The 17525-nt window shown below is 30.6% G+C and overlaps 1 pseudogene; it reads right to left on the reverse strand.

Annotated features, from left to right (window-relative positions):
- Nucleotides 1-5679: 5679 nt before the first annotated feature.
- Nucleotides 5680-5853, reverse strand: LOC145244103 (U2 spliceosomal RNA; annotated as a pseudogene).
- Nucleotides 5854-17525: the final 11672 nt, after the last annotated feature.

Here is a 17525-nt window from a genome sequence, read left to right on the forward strand (position 1 = left end):
GTTCCACAGGCATGCAGTTCTAAGAAAGAAGCTTTGTTCATGGAATCTACGTTTTGATTTAGGCATAGATAAAGAGTGGGGAAAGATTTTGACAGTGAATTCAGCTAGACGGGTGTTTTTTGTAAAAGATTGGCGAGGGGGGACCAGAGATTGGAGTTCAGACGAGCACCTGCCATGGAAATAACGATAAAACAAAGATGTGGGAGAGAGGTTGCAGGGAAGAGAAAAGCCACAAAGTCTATTTTCATCTTCATCGTTGTTGCCAACTCGGGCTGACCGTTTTGGCTGCCAATCTTCATCACTTTCGGTGTCACAATTGAACTCCAGCTCGGACCCGTCATCAGCAGATATTTCCACTCTTGATTTCTTCCTTTTTCCCTTCCCTCTTCACTTTTTCTCCCTCTTTTTAGCTGGCCCGAGTTTTGCTCTTTTAGGCTGCCTTTCTTTCTCTTCTTGTGCCATCCTCTGAATAAATTCAGCAGATGTCAGACTCTCCCCATATAAACTGGCAACTGTTTTTACTAGCATAATCCTTCAGGGCTCCACAGAATGACTAGGACTCCACAAAATGCTAGGGGGTGGATTTCCACCAAGAGGCATAAATGATAAAACCCACCTGTTGACTGTACTAGGCCTGAAATAATAAAATCGAGAATTAAGAACAGTCCACTTAATTTGTGTTTCCATTTTTGAAAATTAGAATTTTTTTAACTCTTCTTAAAGTGTTTTTAACATGTTTTATTAATTATTTGTTCTTATTATAAGCTCTATGTCTTATTTGGTTCTATTGAGCTTTTACATCTGATTAGGATTAATTAAAGTCTTAATATTTATAATATACTTTAAGTTTGCTGTTTTGGATTATCTTTGTAAACTTAATTGTAATTCTTATTTCATTTATATTTATGTGTGTGTGTGTCTGTGTAGAATTCATACTAGAATTGTCCGCAAGTACCCGTGCTACGGAACATTTCAGTTGTAGAAATGATGTTCTTCTGTTCAATCCTCAGTGTGGCCGGCTGAAAAACACAATCTCGAATTATTTAGGAATTCTGTTCAGTCATGGCTGACGGAACGAGAGCATACTACCCCGTGAAGCATTAGAGGATTCCATTTGAAATTCAGTGCAGATTTCCGAGTTTAGCAAGATACACTTGAAGACCGAAACATTATGAAAATGGCACTCCAGATGAGACCAGTAGCACGAAGAATCCAAATAATATGAAAAGCTTTCTTCTAAACGAAGACGCCATAAAAGAATCTAAGTTCAATGTTATTTCTGAAATAAAATTTTTTTTAAAAGTCATCATCGTCGTCATCATGCAGTCCGTCAATCTTGACGATGACTAGTTGGGGCCTCGGTGTTGGCGTAGTCTCACTCCGTCACCAGAGGACTTTCCACCTTGGCTCCAAACTTGCTTGTGCAGTTTAGGTGCAGTATCTGTTGCGTATCAGATAGACACCCTCTGAACCTCTAATGTTCATATCCAGTGGAGTGGAGCGAACCCATGACAACTGGCAGCAGAGGAGGTGCGCAGCTTCTGGCCGAAAGTAATCTCAGTGAGGCAAACAGTCGCCCTATCGTGTCTGCTACTACGCCTTTTTTTCCTGAATGAGGTTCCATAGCCTTTTAAGGAAAACTGCAAGGCAGCAGTAGGATTTGAAGTCAGAGTTCCCATCTCTTGTCCTTTTGCTGTGATAAGGCCCACAAGGCAGTGGTGTTTGATTAAACAAAAAGAAATGGATGTTGCACAGATTTATTTACAAACGAAATGAAATAAAATAAAATAAAATGAATTTTAAAAAATATAAAACTTTACTTACAAAACTTTTTTTATAAATAAACAAACAAAAAACATTGCAGAGATCGTGTCCCTATCTACTTGCTCTCCACACACACACACTTATACAACCGATATATAATAAATTTATCAAAATTTGCTCCAATTTTGTACCTCATCTTATCTGACGGTTGCCTTATATGCCGAAATATACGGTGTTCATATTATTTAGATTCTGTGGATTATTGTTTTTATCTTGCATGTTATTTTCATAACGTTTTAGTTCACATGAAGAAGATCGTAGGTTACATCGATCAAAACGTTTTGAAAATAAAACTCAGGATGAGAACAGTAGTTCAAATAATCCGTATAATAAACCGTTTACGAATTAACATTAATATATTTCATGAATATTTTTAAGAGTGGTATGGGGGATATTAAGTCAGTCCTGGAAATGACAGAAACCGTTTACGAATTAACATTACTATATTTTAAAGAGTGGGGTGGGGGATATTAAGTCAGTCCCGGAAATATACAGTATTTCTGTATCAAAACAGCACGCAGAAAATACTTTTCTCAAAATTGTGCTTGACGTTTTGAATAGAAGTGAATATGAAGCATCTGTTTGATGCTACACTTCAACTTTCTTGTCCTCAGTCAGTGAAGGAGATATCCTTCTAGACTGAGGCAATTTAAATTTATGCCCCAATCCAGGCTGCCCCTTTTTAAAGAGCTGGATTTTCCCTACATTAAAAAACCCGAGTCAGGTGAACAGGTAGATTACGATAAAGTACGAATGAAGATTCCAAATCGTAAAGAAAAATAAATATGAAAAGTTGAAAAACAATTGGTTGGGAATTCAAAAGGGATTTTGTAGTGCCATTTTTTTTTTTTTTTTAATGTCAGTCAATGGACAATGCACAATGGGAATTTGGTAATCAGCCTGCTTTCTCACTGATGATGAGTGACCATCACTCATCAAGACACGCCAACAAAAAAATCTGCCTTCAACCCCCCCCCCCTCCATACACACACTACACACACCTTAGCTAACATGACAAAAAGATGAAGAAACAAAATAATTAAATCAACAAAAGTTTTATTTTACGTTTCAGGACAAGATTTTTTTTAATTTTTACAATTCACAATTTACACATTGTCAGGGACTTTTTACATTTTTTTTGTTAAGAAATAACATAGGATTAAATTAAAATTTTAATTTTACATTTTCAATAAAAATAGTGAAACAATATTTTTTACAAAGTGTTTATTTTAATAATTTGTTTGTTTTGTTTTAGTTTTTTTATATACGTATACTGAGCCATTAGACATTTAGAGAATGCAAAAAAAGAAACAATATAACCAGACAAACAATTTTATAAATTTCAAACAAGATGCAAACAAATTTCAAACAAAAAGATGGTTGAAAATGAGTGACTATCCTCTGCCGAATAAACATTTTAGCTAATAAAGACGATCACACAAACACACAATGTTGTATGAGAACAGTGTTGTGGAGTTAAAAGTTATAAGATCTGACTCAACCTCCCAATGTTCCAAAGTGTACAAACTCTAACATGCTAAAACGTACAAACTCAGACATGTTATTTTAAAGCCTTCCAATATTCAAATTGTCTGTTGGTTCTTTTGAGATTAAAAAATTTTGACTCTGACTCCTAATATTTTTATTAGTTTGCCTCAGACTCCTTCCAAAACCTTCAACCGTACAACCCTGATAAAAAAAGAAACTTTATTCCTTATAACTTTTGTTAAATGGTAAAAAATGAATAGCCTTTTGCTGTAAACACTTTGTCTAAAACAGAGATTAGCAACCTTTCAAGAAAGGGGACCAATTGGCTATGCAGTGTCTTGGTAAAGAACCATCATGGTATTGAATTAAATTTTCACAGACTCAAACTGATCCATCTAAAAAGTTTCCTTTTTAACGTTTAAAAAAAAAAAAAAATTAATCTGATTTTATTGAAATAATTTATCTTATGTTACGACAAAAATAATAGAAAAACAATTACTGATCTCCATCTGGCATCAATTGGGATGAATGGCTCTCGTCTTGGGGAGGCTCCATGTTTTGACAAACTTCTGGGCTTGACCTTTACTCCTGATATGAAATGGAACACATGCATCAAATCTGTTGCCAAGGTCGCTGGAAAAATGGTGGGATCCTTCTATCGATCCAGCCGATATCTACCTGCTGATGGAATTCTCTACCTATATAAGAGCCAGGTACGTCCAAGGATGGAGTATTGCTGTCACATCTGGGTAGGAGCTGCTAGGAAGGACTTATCCTTCCTGGACAGTTCTTCAGAATAGACTTTGTAGCCTCATAGGAGATGCCCTTTTCTCTTCCCTACAACCTCTTTCTCACAGAAGAGACGTTGCTAGCCTGTCTCTGCTTTATCATTTTCATGGAAATTAGTCTGAACTGGGAGATTTTTTTCTTTTAATGGAAATCGCTCCAGACAAGGCATGAAGCCACTTAATGTATGTGTTTAAAACAGAAACATTCATTTTGAACGTGTCCCTGTCATAGCAAAGAACCTACAGTTGATTTTATATGTCATGCCTTTCAGCTTGTGTGGTTATCAAACTTCTCAAATGCACTTGTGGTGTTAGGCTGTGTAAGGTGTTAACTTTGGTCAAAATCATCTGTGCCTTCTTTCATCGGATTATTTTGATTATCGATTTGTATCGAAGACATTCTGATACAAAACCTATGTAAGAACACTGCCAGGCACATAAAGTACTGGCCCAACTGCTTTCGAGTTCATAGAGAACGAAATCACACGCACACCAAGTTCCTTTTATATAATAGTAGAAACAGTTTTGTCGATATTAATAATATCAAAGTGATTTAATAAACAAAAACTATAAATTATTAAACATTTCTTAAAATATTTGCGGATTAATTTTTAGGGAACATAATTTTAAACTAAACGAGGAAAAGATACAAAGCATAAGAAAGATACTGAGTAATTCTTCTGTCTCTTTCCCCCTCTCTAAAAATTGTAATTAAAAACAAATGTGTACACACAATAACTCGGGCAAAATGATCTCCTTTCTTGGCAGTTAATTAAATTGTCATCAAAATTAATCGTGGTAGTCCAGATTTCCCCCATATTAAAAAAAACAAAAATACAGAAAAATCTTTGTGATGTATGTATCTGGGACAGAATTAGAGATCATATTCCGAAAACCACATAAATTGATCAAACAGTTTTATTTTTATATAGAAAATAATTGTTAAACAATTTTAAGCAATTAATGAGAACTCATAGGTATTACAAGGCTGATCTCGCAAATTTGAATTATAGTTGAATTAGCTAGCTTTGCTTCTTCAAGATGGTAACATGAGACAGTTTCTTCTTGCTTACTCATAAAAGTTGATTTTCTAAGTTAAAAAGAAAACTACTTAATCAATTTACATGGTTTTTGGAATTTGACATTTTTGTTCAGTCATGAGTATGTATATCATAGATTTTTCTTTATTTTTGTTTTTAATATAGGGTGAATTCTGGACAAGAAACTACCAAAATATTAATATTTATCTATATGAATATATGCAAAAGTTTTTTGTATTGTGTTTACAACTTATGAGTGATATGTTTGAGATTTAAAATTTTGGTTTGAAGTTTTTCACGTAGCACACTTTGAGAAGTAATAGCAAACTGGCAAAGCCAGCTAGTTAATTGTAAGTTAATTATAACAAGTTAATTATAATAAGTTATTATAATAAGTTAATTATAAAGACTAGCGAAACCTGTTTCATATGTAATACATTGCTCCTGAGCATTCTGAGGACATTCTGCATGAATGGAGACCCTGCGATAGCCCTTTTGTTAAAACTGTAAAAGTATTTATCTAAGTAATCTGGTTAATGTAGTGTCAGAATATATCTGGTTATCACAGATTATCTCCAATATCCTTATAGGAGTCTGTGATATATTCCATTGTATGGACACCCAGTGCAAAAAGAAACCCCATAATATCTTTATACCATATTTAGAAAGAACAGACACTACCCTTGATCTTAGCCAGAAGACCAAGAAGGTATATTTTAGATTCAAGTACAGTCCAAAAGCGACATCATTTTTTTTTTTTGCATTGCAAGTCATCTCAGCGTGTATTCAATTGAAAATTTCTAAATCCAAACAAGAGAGGATGTAGGTATAGCTAGATGACAATCCTATAGACCAAGTCATCTCAGCGTGTATTCAATTAACAATTTCTAAATCCAAACAAGAGGGGATGTAGGTATAGGTAGATGACAATCCTATAGACCAAGTCATCTCAGCGTGTATTCAATTGACAATTTCTAAGTCAAAACAAGATGGGACGAAGGTATAGGTAGATGAGAATCCTATAGACCAAGCCGTCTCAGATTGTATTCAATTGAAAAATTTCTAAGTCCAAACAAGAGGGGACGTACGCATAGGTAGATCAGAATCCTATAGACCAAGGCATCTCAGATTGTATTCAATTGAAAATTTCTAAGTCCAAACAAGAGGGGACGTAGGTATAGGTAAATGAGAATCCTATAGACCAAATCATCTCAGATTGTATTCAATTGAAAATTTCTAAGTCCAAACAAGAGGGGACGTAGGTATAGGTAGATGAGAATCCTTTAGACCAAGTCATCTCAGCGTTTATTCAATTGAAAATTTCAAAGTCCAAACAAGAGGGGACGAAGGTATAGGAAGATTAGAATCCTTTAGACCAAGTCATGTCAACGTGTATTCAATTGAAAATTTCTAACTCCAAACAAGAGGGGACGTAGGTATAGGTAAATGAGAATCCTATAGACCAAGTCATCTCAGATTGTATTCAATTGAAAATTTCTAAGTCCAAACAAGAGGGGACGTACGTATAGGTAAATGAGAATTCTATAGACCAAGTCAACGTGTATTCAATTGAAAATTTCTAAGTCCAAACAAGAGGGGACGTACGTATAGGTAGATAAGAATCCTATAGATCAAGTCATCTCAGCGTGTATTCAATTGAAAATTTCTAAGTCCAAACAAGAGGGTACGTACGTATAGGTAAATGAGAATTCTATAGACCAAGTCAACGTGTATTCAATTGAAAATTTCTAAGTCCAAACAAGAGGGGACGTACGTATAGGTAGATAAGAATCCTATAGATCAAGTCATCTCAGTGTGTATTCAATTGAAAATTTCTAAGTCCAAACAAGAGGGGACGTAGATATAGGTAGATGAGAATCCTATAGATCAAGTCATCTCAGATTGTATTCAATTGAAAATTTCTAAGTCCAAACAAGAGGTGACCTAGGTATAGGTAAATGAGAATCCTATAGACCAAGTCAAGTCAACGTGTATTCAATTGAAAATTTCTAAGTCCAAACAAGAGGGGACGTAGGTATAGGTAGATGAGAATCCTGTAGACCAAGTCATCTCAGATTGTATTCAATTGAAAATTTCTAAGTCCAAACAAGAGGGGACGTACGTATAGGTAAATGAGAATTCTATAGACCAAGTCAACGTGTATTCAATTGAAAATTTCTAAGTCCAAACAAGAGGGGACGTACGTATAGGTAGATGAGAATCCTATAGATCAAGTCATCTCAGCGTGTATTCAATTGAAAATTTCTAAGTCCAAACAAGAGGGGACGTAGATATAGGTAGATGAGATTCCTATAGACCAAGTCATCTCAGATTGTATTCAATTGAAAATTTCTAAGTCCAAACAAGAGGGGTCGTACCTATAGGTAAATGAGAATCCTATAGACCAAGTCAAGTCAACGTGTATTTAATTGAACATTTCTAAGTCCAAACAAGAGGGGACGTAGGTATAGGTAGATGAGAATCCTATAGACCAAGCATCTCAGATTGTATTCAATTGAAAATTTCTAAGTCCAAACAAGAGGGGACGTACGTATAGGAAGATTAGAATCCTATAGACCAAGTCATTTCAACATTTATTCAATTGAAAATTTCTAAGTCCAAACAAGAGGGGACGTAGGTATAGGTAGATGAGAATCCTATAGACCAAGTCATTTCAACGTTTATTCAATTGAAAATTTCTAAGTCCAAACAAGAGGGGACGTAGATATAGGTAGATGAGAATCCTTTAGACCAAATCATCTCAGCGTTTATTCAATTGAAAATTTCAAAGCCCAAACAAGAGGGGATGTAGGTATAGGTAGATGAGATTCCTATAGACCAAGTCATCTCAGATTGTATTTAAGTGAAAATTTCTAAGTCCAAACAAGAGGGGACGTACGTATAGGTAAATGAGAATCCTATAGACCAAATCATCTCAGATTGTATTCAATTGAAAATTTCTAAGTTTAAACAAGAGGGGACGTAGGTATAGGTAAATGAGAATCCTATAGACCAAATCATCTCAGATTGTATTCAATTGAAAATCTCTAAGTCCAAACAAGAGGGGACGTAGGTATAGGTAGATGAGAATCCTTTAGACCAAGTCATCTCAGCGTTTATTCAATTGAAAATTTCAAAGTCCAAACAAGAGGGGACGTACGTATAGGTAAATGAGAATCCTATAGACCAAGTCAAGTCAACGTGTATTCAATTGAATATTTCTAAGTCCAAACAAGAGGGGACATAGGTATAGGTAGATGAGAATCCTATAGACCAAGCATCTCAGATTGTATTCAATTGAAAATTTCTAAGTCCAAACAAGAGGGGATGTAGGTATAGGTAAATGAGAATCCTATAGATCAAGTCATCTCAGCGTGTATTCAATTGAAAATTTCTAAGTCCAAACAAGAGGGGACGTAGATATAGGTAGATGAGAATCCTATAGATCAAGTTATCTCAGCGTGTATTCAATTGAAAATTTCTAAGTCCAAACAAGAGGGGTCGTACGTATAGGAAGATTAATCCTAAAGACCAAGTAATTTCAACGTTTATTCAATTGAAAATTTCTAAGTCCAAACAAGAGGGGACCTAGGTATAGGTAGATAAGATTCCTATAGACCAAGTCATCTCAGATTGTATTCAATTGAAAATTTCTAAGTCCAAACAAGAGGGGACGTAGATATAGGTAGATGAGAATCCTATAGATCAAGTTATCTCAGCGTGTATTCAATTGAAAATTTCTAAGTCCAAACAAGAGGGGTCGTACGTATAGGAAGATTAATCCTAAAGACCAAGTAATTTCAACGTTTATTCAATTGAAAATTTCTAAGTCCAAACAAGAGGGGACCTAGGTATAGGTAGATAAGATTCCTATAGACCAAGTCATCTCAGATTGTATTCAATTGAAAATTTCTAAGTCCAAACAAGAGGGGACGTACGTATAGGTAAATGAGAATCCTATAGACCAAGTCAAGTCAACGTGTATTCAATTGAATATTTCTAAGTCCAAACAAGAGGGGACATAGGTATAGGTAGATGAGAATCCTATAGACCAAGCATCTCAGATTGTATTCAATTGAAAATTTCTAAGTCCAAACAAGAGGGGACGTAGGTATAGGTAAATGAGAATCCTATAGACCAAGTCATCTCAGATTGTATTCAATTGAAAATTTCTAAGTCCAAACAAGAGGGGACCTAGGTATAGGTAAATGAGAATCCTATAGACCAAGTCAAGTCAACGTGTATTCAATTGAAAATTTCTAAGTCCAAACAAGAGGGGACGTACGTATAGGTAGATGAGAATCCTATAGACCAAGTCATCTCAGATTGTATTCAATTGAAAATTTCTAAGTCCAAACAAGAGGGGACGTACGTATAGGTAAATGAGAATTCTATAGACCAAGTCAACGTGTATTCAATTGAAAATTTCTAAGTCCAAACAAGAGGGGACGTACGTATAGGTAGATAAGAATCCTATAGATCAAGTCATCTCAGCGTGTATTCAATTGAAAATTTCTAAGTCCAAACAAGAGGGGACGTAGATATAGGTAGATGAGAATCCTATAGATCAAGTCATCTCAGCGTGTATTCAATTGAAAATTTCCAAGTCCAAACAAGAGGGGACGTAGGTATAGGTAAATGAGAATCCTATAGACCAAGTCATCTCAGATTGTATTCAATTGAAAATTTCTAAGTCCAAACAAGAGGGGACCTAGGTATAGGTAAATGAGAATCCTATAGACCAATTCAAGTCAACGTGTATTCAATTGAAAATTTCTAAGTCCAAACAAGAGGGGACGTAGGTATAGGTAGATGAGAATCCTGTAGACCAAGTCATCTCAGATTGTATTCAATTGAAAATTTCTAAGTCCAAACAAGAGGGGACGTACGTATAGGTAAATGAGAATTCTATAGACCAAGTCAACGTGTATTCAATTGAAAATTTCTAAGTCCAAACAAGAGGGGACGTACGTATAGGTAGATGAGAATCCTATAGATCAAGTCATCTCAGCGTGTATTCAATTGAAAATTTCTAAGTCCAAACAAGAGGGGGCGTAGATATAGGTAGATGAGATTCCTATAGACCAAGTCATCTCAGATTGTATTTAAGTGAAAATTTCTAAGTCCAAACAAGAGGGGTCGTACCTATAGGTAAATGAGAATCCTATAGACCAAGTCAAGTCAACGTGTATTTAATTGAACATTTCTAAGTCCAAACAAGAGGGGACGTAGGTATAGGTAGATGAGAATCCTATAGACCAAGCATCTCAGATTGTATTCAATTGAAAATTTCTAAGTCCAAACAAGAGGGGACGTACGTATAGGAAGATTAGAATCCTATAGACCAAGTCATTTCAACATTTATTCAATTGAAAATTTCTAAGTCCAAACAAGAGGGGACGTAGGTATAGGTAGATAAGAATCCTATAGACCAAGTCATTTCAACGTTTATTCAATTGAAAATTTCTAAGTCCAAACAAGAGGGGACGTAGATATAGGTAGATGAGAATCCTTTAGACCAAGTCATCTCAGCGTTTATTCAATTGAAAATTTCAAAGCCCAAACAAGAGGGGATGTAGGTATAGGTAGATGAGATTCCTATAGACCAAGTCATCTCAGATTGTATTTAAGTGAAAATTTCTAAGTCCAACCGAGGGGACGTAGGTATAGGTAGATGAGACCAACACATGTCAACGTGTATTCAATTGAAATTTCTAAGTTCAAAACACTGTTAGTAAGTGTCTGGAAGTGCCTGATCGACGCCTACTGCCAGCTTGGGTGCATGTAGGCGTAGCAAAATGCCTTTTAATCTGCTAGGCACATCGGGACTTAGTTTTTTTTCTGTTCTTTCTCTGCACCGTGTAGGTTGGCGTCTGGATGTGCCTCATCGATGCCTACTGTTACCTTGACATATCAACGTGTATTCAAGTTAAAACTTCTAACTTCAAAACGGGAGTTTGGTACCGGTAAATGAGAAGCTTATCAATCTAGACATGCTGAAATTTATCAGTTAGCACATAGGGGATGGCGTGAGGGGGAATAGGGATAAAGAATAAGAAAAGAGAGATAGACAGATCTAGAGAAATACAGAGGTATAAAGAGAGAGAGGCAGGCAAGGGAGATAAATTTCATGATTCAACTTATATGCTAATAAGAAATAGTTGGTGTATCAGGAACACAAGCATTGTTTTTACTGGTTAATTTTACATCAGAATACACTTTTAGATTTTATGTAGATTTTTTTCTATAGGGAACATGCAAATAGCACACATAACATCTAGACATATAAATATATACATAAAACAATTATAGTTATATCTGAACTAATCCAAAAAGACAATAATAATGAATATCATCACTTACCTTGGAAAAATATCCAGGCTGTATGCCTACTCACATTCCATCAAACACCAGAAAATCATGATCCATTGCTTGGTTGATTTTTTTAATTTTTATTTTTTCATACACATTTGTAATTGTGTTTTGCTTTATCAAGTATGTTTGTAGTTAATCTGTGGTGTTGGGAGAGGTGTTAACATGAATCAATTTTGCTTAACATTTTTTATATATATTTTCAGTTTACAGAGTCATTGCAGTACCAAGTCTGACACTGTAATTGCTTGAAATGTATTGCATTGGGAAGGATTCTTTTTTTTTTTTGAGGTGTGTGGGAATTTCAGTAGGGGAAGTTTCTACTGATTTCAGATTCCAAGACAGCAAAGTTGTATTTTATTGTTTGTGCATTCTTTTATCAAGTTCTTACAGATGTTTTTGTGTTATGAAAGTGAAAATGAATGACTTGCAAAGACATTTACATTTTTGCATTCTTTTTTAATTCTTCACCTTTTTTGTTTTAATGTCCCAAGAGTGAACCACCAAGACAGATGAGTCTTATTCAGCAGAGTGGAAAAAAAACAGGTTACCTTTGGTTGTCCTCAATGGATTTGTCCAGAGTATAATGTGTCCAAGTTATTGCCCTAATAAAGTGAGAACCATACCCCAAAACTAATGCAGAACTCTTATGTTATTGCACAGCTACAAGAGTTAACTTGTCTAGGATAAGTGCCATATAAATTTGCAGAAGTCACTATATAGCTCTATTTATTAACTGATATGAACTTAAATTGCTGAACATGTCTCAAAAATTTTCTACAGAGCTCTACTTAGAAATGAGCACTCTAAAAGACAATTTGTCTAACATAATTTTGAAATATGTTCTTTAAAGTTACCATAGAGCTCTCAAATATATTAGGCACTCAAATAGGAAACTTGTTTCAAATACTTGTCATATATATATACATATATATATATCAAAAACTTACAGTATATCTATACTTATGTATTGACATTTAGGTTTTCAAAACATACTGCAGAGCTCTTCATGTTTTCTGAATTTTATGCTTTCGTCTACTAATGTATTGAGCACTCTCAAAGTATATTCGTGTAGCTGAATTACCATACAGGTTTTTGAACGTCTATATTTAGCTCTACTAATGTATTGAACTCTGTCAAAATAAATTTATGCAGTTGAAATGCCATATCTGTTTCTCAAATGTTTTATTTAGCTCTACTAATATATTGAGCACTCTGGAAGTAGATTTGTCTAAAATAATTGGCAAAATGTTTCCAAATCTTACTACAAAGCTCTATAAATGCATTGAGCACTCTTAAAGTAAAATCGTCTTGCATAATTAAACAACACAATTGTTAAATTTACTACACAGCTATATTAAACTATGGAGCATATGCAAGCATCATTGGCATATATATATATATATATATATATATATATATATTGTTTAAACGTACGAAAGAGCTTTACCCAGAGGTATAGAAGAGTGCTCAATGAGACACAGAGCAATAAAGACATTTTATTTAGATTTTTAGTTAATAATTACACTCTAAACAAGTGCTCAACACTAGACAGAGCTGATATTATAAAACGTTTATTTTATTACAAGAGATATAAATATTAAGATTTATCAGAGTTAATTAAGAGTGCTCAATGAGACATAGAGCAATAAAGACATTTATTAAGATTTTTACTTAATAATTATACTTTAAATAGTACTCAAGACAGAGCTGATATTATAAAACGTTTATTTTATTACAGGCTAAATAAACATTAAGATTTAACCAGACTTATATAAGAGTGCCCAAAAAACATAGAGCAATAAAGACATTTTATGTAGAATTTTACTTAATAATTACACTTTAAATAAGTGCTCAACACTAGACAGAGCTGACATTATAAAACGTTTATTTTATTGAAAGAAAATTATATGTCAATGCTTTATCATACATAGAGTAATATTGACATTTTAGATTTTTCATTGAGAACCATAACATTTAGAATAAAATTATTACAATTTATATTACATTATGTCATATTCACACAAGAATACCAAAAAAAGTGGTTATCTAAATTGACGTATGCATTTTTCTAACTTATTACCTTGCTCTACTGATGTATTGAGCACTCTACATATAAGTCCTGGCATTTGAATTTCTATGTATATATTTTAAATCTTAACAGTTAGCTCTAAGTCTTGCCATCAAATTGCCATACATATTTCCAAAAATTTAACAACTATCTCTACTAATTCATTGTATATATTTATCTTTCTGTCTCTCATTATATATCTATCTATCTATCTATCTATAGAAGTTAAAATATCTGTCTGTGTGTACATTTCTCTTAGCAATAACTCTGTCAACTTTAGTCTACAGATTCAAAATTTTGATGTACAGAGTACTGAGATTTTGGAAAATCTATGCAATTGGTATTTGGACAGAAATTTGGCGATTAAGAGGTAAAAGTTCAATGATTTGGCCTTTGAGAACTCTAAAATCTGCTCCGACAATTAGATTGAGATTTAGATATAGTTTCCTTGGACATGGATCTAAATTAATATCTTTGAGCCCAAAAAAAAAAAATTTTAAGGGTTAATAATAGGGGTCAAATTTTAAAAAATTAACCGTTTTTTTGCTTTTTTTTTTAGTTGGGGAGGGGGGCAGCATACATCGCCAACCACCGGGACTACGCCAGGAACATATGCTAGTATAATTATATATATATATATATTTATTTCAATTAAAAAATTACTTCTAATAATTATGTGATCTTTATACAAATTGCCTCCCTTGAATATATATATATATATATATATATATATATATATATATATATATATATATATTCAAGGGAGGCAATTTGTATAAAGATCACATAATTATATATATATATATATATTCAAGGGAAACAATTTTTATATAGATCACATAATTATTAGAACTTTTATTTTAATAGAAATAAATATAATAATATATATATATTCAAGGGAGACAATTTGTATATAGATCACATAATTATTAGAAGTAATTTTTTTAAATGAAATAAATATATATACATATATATATATATATATATACATATATATATATATGTGTGTGTGTGTGTATTCGAGGGACACAATTTGTATAAAGATCACATAATTATTAGAAGTTATTTTTTTAATATATATAGATATTCAAGGGAGACAATTTGTATAGAGATCATATAATTATTAGAAGTTATTTTTTAATTGAAATAAATATATATATAATAAATATATATATTCAAGGGAGACAATTTGTATATAGATCACATAATTATAAGAAGTTATTTTTTAATTGAAATAAATATATATATTTATATATATATATATTTATTTCAATAAAAAAAAAATAACTTCTAATAATTATATGATCTCTATACAAATTGTCTCCCTTGAATATATATATATATTAAAAAAAATAACTTCGAATAATTATGTGATCTTTATACAAATTGTGTCCCTCGAATACACACACACACATATATATATATATATATATATATATGTGTGTGTATATATATATATATATATATATATATATATATGTGTGTGTGTGTATTCGAGGGACACAATTTGTATAAAGATCACATAATTATTAGAAGTTATTTTTTTAATATATATATATATTCAAGGGAGACAATTTGTATAGAGGTCATATAATTATTAGAATTTATTTTTTAATTGAAATAAATATATATATAATAAATATATATATTCAAGGGAGACAATTTGCATATAGATCACATAATTATTAGCAGTTATTTTTTTAAATAAAATAAATATATATACATATATATATATATATTTATATATATATGCAAGGGATACAATTTGAAATAAATATATATATATATATTTATTTCAATAAAAAAAATAACTTCTAATAATTATGTGATCTATATACGAATTTTCTCCCTTGAATATATATATATATATGTATATATATATATATATATATATATATATATATATATTCAAGGGACACCATTTGTATATAGATCACATAATTATTAGAAGTTATTTTTTTAATATATATATATATATATATTCAAGGGAGACAATTTGTATATAGATCACATAATTATTAGAAGTTATTTTTTTAAATGAAATAAATATATATACATATATATATATATATATATATATATATAATATATTTATATATATATTCAAGGGAGACAATTTGTATATAGATCAGATAATTATTAGAAGTTATTTTTTTAATTGAAATAAATATATATATATATATATATATATTTATTTATTTCAATTAAAAAAATAACTTCTAATAATTATGTGATCTATATACAAATTTTCTCCCTTGAATATATATATATATATATATATATATATATATATATATATATATATATATATATGTATATATATATATATATATATATATATATTCAAGGGACACCATTTGTATATAGATCACATAATTATTAGAAGTTATTTTTTTTAATATATATATATATTCAAGGGAGACAATTTGTATATAGATCATATAATTATTAGAAGTTATCTTTTTAATTGAAATAAATATATATATAATATATATATATATATTCAAGAGAGAAAATTTGTATATAAATCACATAATTATTAGAAGTTATTTTTTTAAATGAAATAAATATATATACATATATATATATATATATATATATATTTATATATATATTCAAGGGAGACAATTTGTATATAGATCACATAATTATTAGAAGTTATTTTTTTAAATGAAATAAATATATATACATATATATATATTTATTTATATATATATTCAAGGGAGACAATTTGTATATAGATCAGATAATTATTAGAAGTTATTTTTTTAATTGAAATAAATATATATATATATATATTTATTTCAATTAAAAAAATAACTTCTAATAATTTTCTGATCTCTTCTAATAATTATTTGATCTATATACAAATTTTCTCCCTTGAATATATATATATATATATATATATATATATATTCAAGGGACACAATTTGTATATAGATCACATTATTATTAGAAGTTATTTTTTTAATTGAAATAAATATATATTTATATATATATATATATATATTTATTTCAATAAAAAAAATAACTTCTAATAATTATGTGATCTATATACAAATTTTCTCCCTTGAATATATATATATATATATATATATATATATATATATATATATATATATATATGCATATATATATTCAAGGGACACCATTTGTATATAGATCACATAATTATTAGAAGTTATTTTTTTTAATATATATATTCAAGGGAGACAATTTGTATATAGATCATATAATTATTAGAAGTTATTTTTTAATTGAAATAAATATATATATAATATATATATATATATTCAAGAGAGACAATTTGTATATAGATCACATAATTATTAGAAGTTATTTTTTTAAATGAAATAAATATATATACATATATATATATATATATATATATTCAAGGGAGACAATTTGTATATAGATCACATAATTATTAGAAGTTATTTTTTAAATGAAATAAATATATATACATATATATATATATATTTATTTCAATTAAAAAAATAACTTCTAATAATTATCTGATCTCTTCTAATAATTATGTGATCTATATACAAATTTTCTCCCTTGAATATATATATATATATATATATATATATATATATATATATATATATATATTCAAGGGACACAATTTGTATATAGATCACATAATTATTAGAAGTTATTTTTTTAATATACATATATATTCAAGGGAGACAATTTGTATAAAGATCACATAATTATTAGAAGTTATGTTTTTAATGCTTAATTGAACTTTAATGCTTCGTTTTTCCATCAATTGTTTGACTTAGGTTATTTTTTTTAATTGATACATGAAAAAAATCTATGTGCTATTCGAGACAAGAAATAAAAGAAATACAGAAAATTCTTACCTGTTACTTCCCAGGTGTTATCTCCACTTTTTCTCTTTTCTGCTTCTTGCTGAAACTCATGGCAATTTCATGT

This window comes from Euprymna scolopes, chromosome 22 (assembly GCF_053919585.1).
Source record: "Euprymna scolopes isolate OS-2025 chromosome 22, ASM5391958v1, whole genome shotgun sequence".
In the NCBI taxonomy this organism is placed as follows: Eukaryota; Metazoa; Mollusca; class Cephalopoda; order Sepiida; family Sepiolidae; genus Euprymna; species Euprymna scolopes.